The sequence below is a fragment of the Ruditapes philippinarum genome, unplaced genomic scaffold (genome assembly GCF_026571515.1).
Source record: "Ruditapes philippinarum isolate M1 unplaced genomic scaffold, ASM2657151v2 ctg2180_1_1_1_1, whole genome shotgun sequence".
Taxonomy (NCBI): domain Eukaryota; kingdom Metazoa; phylum Mollusca; class Bivalvia; order Venerida; family Veneridae; genus Ruditapes; species Ruditapes philippinarum.
The window spans coordinates 279155-286672 of record NW_026856000.1 but is presented as its reverse complement, the minus strand read 5'-3'; the positions used below and the strand labels follow the sequence as shown (position 1 = coordinate 286672).

Below are 7518 nucleotides of genomic sequence, written 5' to 3'. Positions count from 1 at the left end.
ATTCGAAGAAACTTCATAAAATGGTCAAGGGCAGTAACATGAAGTGCAGTGCACAAGAACCATAACTCTATTTGGACAAATTACAGTTTTTACCCTTTGTTACTTTTTTTGTTTAGTGTATAACTTGAAAACTAGTAGTTGGAATTCAAAACAACTTCATACAATGGTAAAGGGCAATGAGAGGAAGTGCAGTGTACAATAACCATAACTCCATCTTCAGTATTTGTAGAGTTATTACCCTTTGTTCTTTTTCCTTGTCTGGTGCATAATTTAAAAACTAATGTTTAATGCAACTTCATACACTGGTCAAGCACAATGAGAGGAAGTGCAGTGCTCAAGAAGCGTAACTCAATATGGATTTATTACAGAGTAATTCAATAAAACTTCATCAATGGTCAACCACATTAAAAGGAAATGCAACATACAAGAACCACAACTATCTTTAATTGCCCACAACCATAACTATATTTCAATTCTTTTGCAAGGTATTCTGTTACTAATAACTATTACTATTAACTTCCTCGTTTCCAAAGCAGTCTTGCGGGGGTATTAATCACATTTAGTGTTCTAGTTTTAAATTTAATGTGATGACATATGCCATGAAATAATTATGTAAGGTACAGTAGGGGATGGCTTTCCGACCCCACTGCACCAGTTTCGGGGAAAATAAATGGGATATCTATGTTGCTGAAAATTTAAAAAAAAAAAAATTCTTCTTTTTAAAAATCACAAGACCTAGTGATTTGATATTTGGTATGTAAGGTCATCTAGTTGTTTAAAAAAAAAAACACATTTAAACAACATCTAATCCACTGGTTCAATTTTGAAATAATTTTACAGTGTACAAAAATTGTTTAGATTCAGCTGTCCCTTGTTTTCAAATTGTGCTTCTTGGGTGGAAAGAGGCTCCAATGTGACCTTTTGACCTATTTCTCAGGTGAGCGATCCAGGGCCCCTTGTGCCCTCTTTTTGTGCCCCCACTTTAGGGGGGGGGCATTTAGATTTACCCTTGTCTGTCCGTCCGTCCTTCCTTCCATCTGTTCTCTTTTGTGTCGCACGTAACTCAAAAAGGATTTGACCTAGAGTCATGAATCTTAAAAGGAATGTTGATCAGCATGTGCATTTGTGCACCTGGGTATTTTCGTTTGGAATTATTCAGTATTTTTAGAGTTATTACCCTTGACACCTAGCAAAAATTTTCAATTTTCAACTTGTGTCGCACGTAATTCAAAAAGGATTTGACCTAGAGTCATGAAACTTTGCAGGAATGTTGATCAGTATGTGTAGTTGTGCACCTGGGTATTTTTGTATGGATTTATATAGTATTTTTAGAGTTATTGCCCTTGACTTAGTAAAATTTTGTAATTTTCAACTTGTTGCATGTAACTCAAAAAGAATTTGACATAGAGTCATGAAACTTTACAGGAATGTTGATCAGCATGTGTAGTTGTGCACCTGGGTATTTTTGTGTCTATTTATATAGTATTTGTAGAGTTATTGCCCTTCACTTTGTAAAAATTTGCAATTTTCAACTTGTGTCACATGAAACTGACAAAAAGGATTTGACATAGAGTCATGAAACTTTACAGGGATGTTGATCAGCATGTGTAGTTGTGCACCTGAGTATTTTTGTGTGGATTTATTTAGAATTTTTAGAGTTATTGTCCTTGACTTAGAATTTTTTTGCAATTTTCAACTTGTGTCGCACACATAACTTAAAAAGTATTTGACCTAGAGTCATGAAACTTTACAGGAATGTTGATCAGCGTGTGTAGTTGTGCACCTGGGTATTTTCGTTTGGATTTATTTTGTATTTTTAGAGTTATTGCCTTTGACTTAGTAAAATTTTGCAATTTTCAACTTGTGTCACATGTAACTTAAAAAGGATTTGACATAGAGTCATGAAACCTTATTGGAATGTTTCTCAGCATATGTAGTTTTGCACCTTGGGTTTTGCTTGTGAATTTATCCAGTATTTGTAGAGTTATTGTCCTTGACTTAGTAAAAAGTGTTTCATTATGTTGAGTTATTTGTTCCTTGAGTGCTTGAGTTAGAATCAGCCAACTTTACAGGAATAATGATCAACATCACTGTGAAGCTATGCACCTGGGACTTTGCATATGGATTTTTTTCAGTTTTATTAGAGTTATTGCCCTTGACTTCGTAACAGTAGTATAAATTTGCAATTTTCAACTTGTTCATGGATAGCTCAAAAAGTATTTGACTTGTAGGCCTGAAAGTTTACAAGAATGTTGGTCAGCATGTGTACTTATGCACCTTGGGGTTTGCTTGTGTATTTATTCAGTATTTGAAAAGTTCTTGACCTTTACTTAGTAAAAGATTTTTAGTTTTCAACTTGTGGCACATGTAGTCCAAAAAATATTTGACCTAGAGTCATAAGATTGACAGAACAGTGGCGTGTGGGGCCACCCATGTCCTATGGACACATTTCTAGTTTATATAAACATATCTATGTACATATGTATTATATATATTTTTTTCTTCTTCTGTAAATGGCTTTGGCTTTAAAGGATACCAATGGTAGTACCTACATTTATGTGCCATTATTTACAAAGTGGCACATAGCATCTTCACTTTCAGTTAATAATGGAAGAAGCATTTTTGGCTTTCTTCAACAAATCAAACTTTGTTACCGTATAACCATAGCAATTTTAGTAAAAATAAAACAAAAATAATATTTCAGATGTCCGGATGATGTGTATGCAACATTACGAACAACGGCACAGAATAACATACAGAGAGATGGTATTCTAGCAACTCAGTTATGTACACATAAAGAAGATGTCAACCAGATAAATAATTTCCAGCTGAAAAAGCTATCTGGTAGGATTTAGCACTTTCTACAATGAACTTGTCCTGCTTAAAATTAACTATTGTGGACTTAAGGGATAATGATACTGTACCTTGAGGTATGTCAGTGTGAACAGTTTAAGACCCAAAATGTAGTGGGTTGTTTTGTGTAGCCTTGAAAATAGGCGACATATAGGGGTTACTTTTGTCAGCGTTGTTGGTGTTTGCGTTCCCTTAAGCTTGTCTGGAGCATAAGTCAGCCACTATAAGTCCGATTGACTCCAAACTTGGTATGCATGCTTCTCATAATGACTCAAAGTGCAGTGCAAGAGAATCGTTACTTTGCACTTCTTAATTTTTTAGAAATTGCACTTTGTTAATTTTCATACTTTATTTTTGTCCGGGTCATTTCTCCTAAAGTATAAAAGCTATGAACTTGAACTTCATAGGATGACAGATCTCGTGATCTTGTGGCACAGAACTGTGCAGTGCACAAGAACTGGTACTCTTCACTTCTTATTAGCTGACCTGTCACAAAGTGACATGGTGAGCTTTTGTGATCGCTTTTCGTCCGTCCGTCCATAAACTTTTACTTTAAATGACATCACCTCATTAACTGCTAAGCCAATTTCATCCAAACTTCACAGGAATGTTCCTTTAGTAGTCAACTTTAAAATTGTTCAAAGAATTTAATTCCATGCACAACTCTGGTTGCCATTACAACCATAAGAAAAAACTTAAACAATCTTCTTTTAAAAAACCGAAATAGCTAGAGCTTAAATATTTGGCATGATACATTGTCTGGTCAGTGTCTACCAAGTTTGTTCAAATAAAAGCCCTGGGGTCAAAATACCCCCGCCCCGGGGGTCATTGTTTTCCTTATTTGTATATAGTAAAAACTTAAAAATCTTCTTTTAAAAAACCCAAATAGCTAGAGCTTAGATGTTAAGCATGACACATCTTCTAATGGGTGTCTACCAAGTTTGTTCAAAGAAAAGCCGTGGGGTCAAAGTTGGCCCTGCATGGGGGTCATTGTTTTTCCCTATATGTGTATAGTAAAAACTTAAAAAATCTTCTTTTAAAAACCCCAAAGAGCTAGAGCTTAGATATTTATCCTGAAACATCTTCTAATGAGTGTCTACCAAGTTTGTTCACATAAAAGCCCCTTGTTTAAAAATGATTGTTTTCAGGGCCATCATGGTCCTCTTGTTTTTTTAGCCCGACTATTCGAAGAATATGGAGAGCTATTGCAGTCGCGTCGGCGTCTGCGTTGGTTAAAGTTTTTTGTAAAGTCAAATATCTCAATTATTGCTTGACATTTTTAATTGAAACTTACAATACTTATTTATAGTAACAATGTACAGGTACATCAGATTGACAAGTTGGATAACTCTGCCTACAATATTTACAGAATTATGCCCCTTTTTATCTTAGAAATTTTGGTTAAAGTTTTTTGTAAAGTCAAATATCTCAGTTAATGCTTGAGATATTCATTGAAATTTACAATACTTTTTAGCTCGACTTTTCTATGAAAAGGGGAGCTATCCTACTCGCCCCGGCGTCGGCGTTAGCGTTGGCGTCACACCTTGGTTAAGTTTTTCGTACCACCCCACTTTATTTCAGAAGTATTACAAGTATGGCTTTGAAACTTACCATACTTGTTCACCATCATAACCTCCATCTACAGACAAGAGTACATAACTCTGTCAAGGTTTTTGACAGAATTATGGCCCTTTTTTGACTTAGAAAGTGTATTGAGCTTGGTTAAGTTTTTTGTACCACCTCACTTTATTTCAAAACCATTGGAGGTATTGCTTTGAAACTGACCATACTTGTTTACCATCACGACCTTCATCAACAGACAAGAGGACATAACTCTGTCAAGGTTTTTGACAGAATTATGCCCCTTTTTGACTTAGAAAATACATTGAATATGGGTAAAATCCACTTATTGCCTTAACCCTTTGAGATATTGCTTTGAAACTTTTAATGCTATTTCACATCATTACCCCCATCTGTACGCAAGAGAAGGTAACTCTGTCAGGGATTTGTTTTAAAAATTAAGGCCTTTTATCGACTTAGAATCTTGGTTAAGTTTTTTGTACCAGTCAACTTTTTGACTGAACTGGTTGAGATATTAAATTGAAAGTTGGAATACTTGTTTACCATCATGGTCCCAAACATGGGCAGGAGAAGGTAATTCTGTTAAGGATTTTATTTGAATTATGGCCCTTTTTGACTTAGAAACTCAGTTAAAATTTTCATTCTTGTCCACTTGTTGACCTAACCATTTGAGATATTACTTTGGAAGTTGGAGTTCTTATGTGCCATCATGAGACCTATCTGTAAGCAAGAGAAGATAACTCTGTGAAAATGTTTCTTGATTTGTACTTAGAAATTCCTAGTTAAAGTCTTGTGTGCCCTTAACTGTCAAAGTTTTGTTTTATAGGCAAGCACTAAAAAAGTCGAGCGCGCTGTCCTTCTGACAGCTCTTGTTTATAGTAACAATGTACATCACTTTGCAAAGTTGCATAACTCTGCCTGCAATATTTGCAGAATTATTTGCCCCTTTGAAAATGTTGGTTAAAGGTCTTCAAAGATATTTACTTGAAACTTTACACATATACTAAGGGTCATAATTGAAGGTCACATCTCAAGATTCATTACTCTGCCATGTATTTTTAGCTCAACTTTTTTTTTAGAAGTAGAGGTATTGCTATAGTCGCGGCAGCGTTGCCGTTCTTGTTCCCGTTCCCGTCCGCAAACTTGTACCTGGATCATAACTTTTTTATTTCTTGGTGTATTGTCTTCATACTTGGCCACAACAACCCTTGGGACAAGACCTTTCAGTAAACCACACTAACCTTGACCTTCATCCATAAATGACCTTGACCTTCAAGGTTAAAAATCCAAATTTGCCTTGTTCTTGCTGTTATTGGCTGTAACTTTGTTATTTTAAATGGATTGTCATCAAACTTGAACACCACCACGTGGCACAACCACATGTCACCACCACATGTCACCACCACCACAGGTCGCCACCACCACGTGTCGCCACCACCATGTGTCATCAACACCATGTGTCACCACCACGTGTCACTGTCACCATGTGTCAACACCACATGTCACCACATGTCAACACCACATGTCACCACCACATGTCGCCTCCACCCAGGCTTTCTACTGGTCCCTACTTTTCCTACTTTTCCCTACTTTTTTCTTTTGATCCCTACTTTGCCCTACTTTTATCTGAAATAGCCCTATTATCCCTACTTTTTCATTTTGAAATGAAATGAAAAAAGAAGATATATAAAATGGTATTTCAGTTGTATTTTCAGTTGCAATTGTAGTTCAGGTGTGTGTGTTTGTCTCCTTGTGATGTCCATCCTTGAAAGACTCATGGTCAGAGCTGCATTACTGGTACTGGTACTGCAGTATGTACTGCAGCGATTTTGCAAGTACTGGTACTGATACTGAATTACTCTTACAAAATTTAGCTACTACTCAGGTACTGTTAGCGCGGAGGAAGGTAGTCTAGTACTGGTGTAACTCTCCAGGAACGATGGTTAGGAAACTACCCGCTTATATGACTGAAATACTGTTGGAAAAAGGCGTAAAATGAAACAAACAAACAAACAAACAACTCAGGTACTGGTACTGCATTACTGTCTTAAAAAAGTGGTACTGCTACTGCATTACTAGGCAGTATTTTTGGTTTTGACAAAAATTTTATTATTTTTACTCATAAAGTAAAGCTGTAAATTCCATGTATTATTTTATTTTTGTGAAAAACTAAGTTATCAAATTTATAAATAATTTGCTGCAATGTTCCTTCAAATGTTAAAATAGTATTCATCATAAAAAAGCACCAAAGACTTAAAGTAAAATTAAATTGAGATAAACAGTCAATAACTCTTTACTGGTAAAATATCCTTATTGCAATCTTATTACTTTGTATTTACTAGTAAAAAAAGAGCAAAATAAACACTAATTAATTACTTCTATTCTAAATAATCCTATATCAAGTGATATTGTTAGCACCATAAAAAGTTGTTATTTACTTTGGTATAAATTGAACAGAGGTGTTAAGGTGTGAAAGGCAACAAAAAGACTGGTGGGTTTAAAATGTAAAATTTTTGCATTCAGGGCTTTTTTTTCGCAAGTTGGGGAAGCAGCCCAGCCCTTAATTTTGGGGGAAAATTACATGGTATATTTGCAAAAGGGGAAGACAAAACTTGATGTAAATTCAATTTCTGGGGAAAACTGCATGATTTTAAAGAAATTTTCTTTGGGGAAGCAGCCCTATACCAGCCCCTGTTATAGAAGGAAAAAAGGCCCTGGCATTGTAGTACAGTTGACTGGTTACTAAACAATAACATATGACATGAATATACATGTATGTTGTAATTGTTGTTTGTAAAAGTTATGTTCGTTCATTTAAGTTGTAAAAGTGTAATGTCAACTTTAAAGTAAATGATTTTATTTCTTTGTTGAATAATGTTTGCAATTATTTTGAATGACACTGTGTATTTATTCAAACTTTGATGAATATATAAAAGTATTAGTACTGATACTTAATTACTTCCCCCAAAAAAGTACTGGTACTGCAGTACCAAGCTAAAATCTAGTACTGGTACTAGTAGGTACTGCATAACTTGGCAAGTACTGGTACTTAAGTACTACACCCTTAGTACTGATGCAGCTCTG

General features: G+C 35.2%; 1 protein-coding gene across 1 annotated transcript in view; it reads left to right on the top strand.

The window, feature by feature from the left end:
• The first annotated feature begins 2160 nt into the window (after positions 1 to 2160).
• LOC132745074 (ATP-dependent DNA helicase PIF1-like) overlaps positions 2161 to 7518 on the top strand; it is a 42582-nt gene continuing 37224 nt past the window's right edge. The window contains exon 1 of the mRNA XM_060733907.1: positions 2161 to 2844. The gene's annotated coding sequence lies outside the window, so the exon portion shown is untranslated. The remainder of the gene's footprint in view (positions 2845 to 7518) is intronic.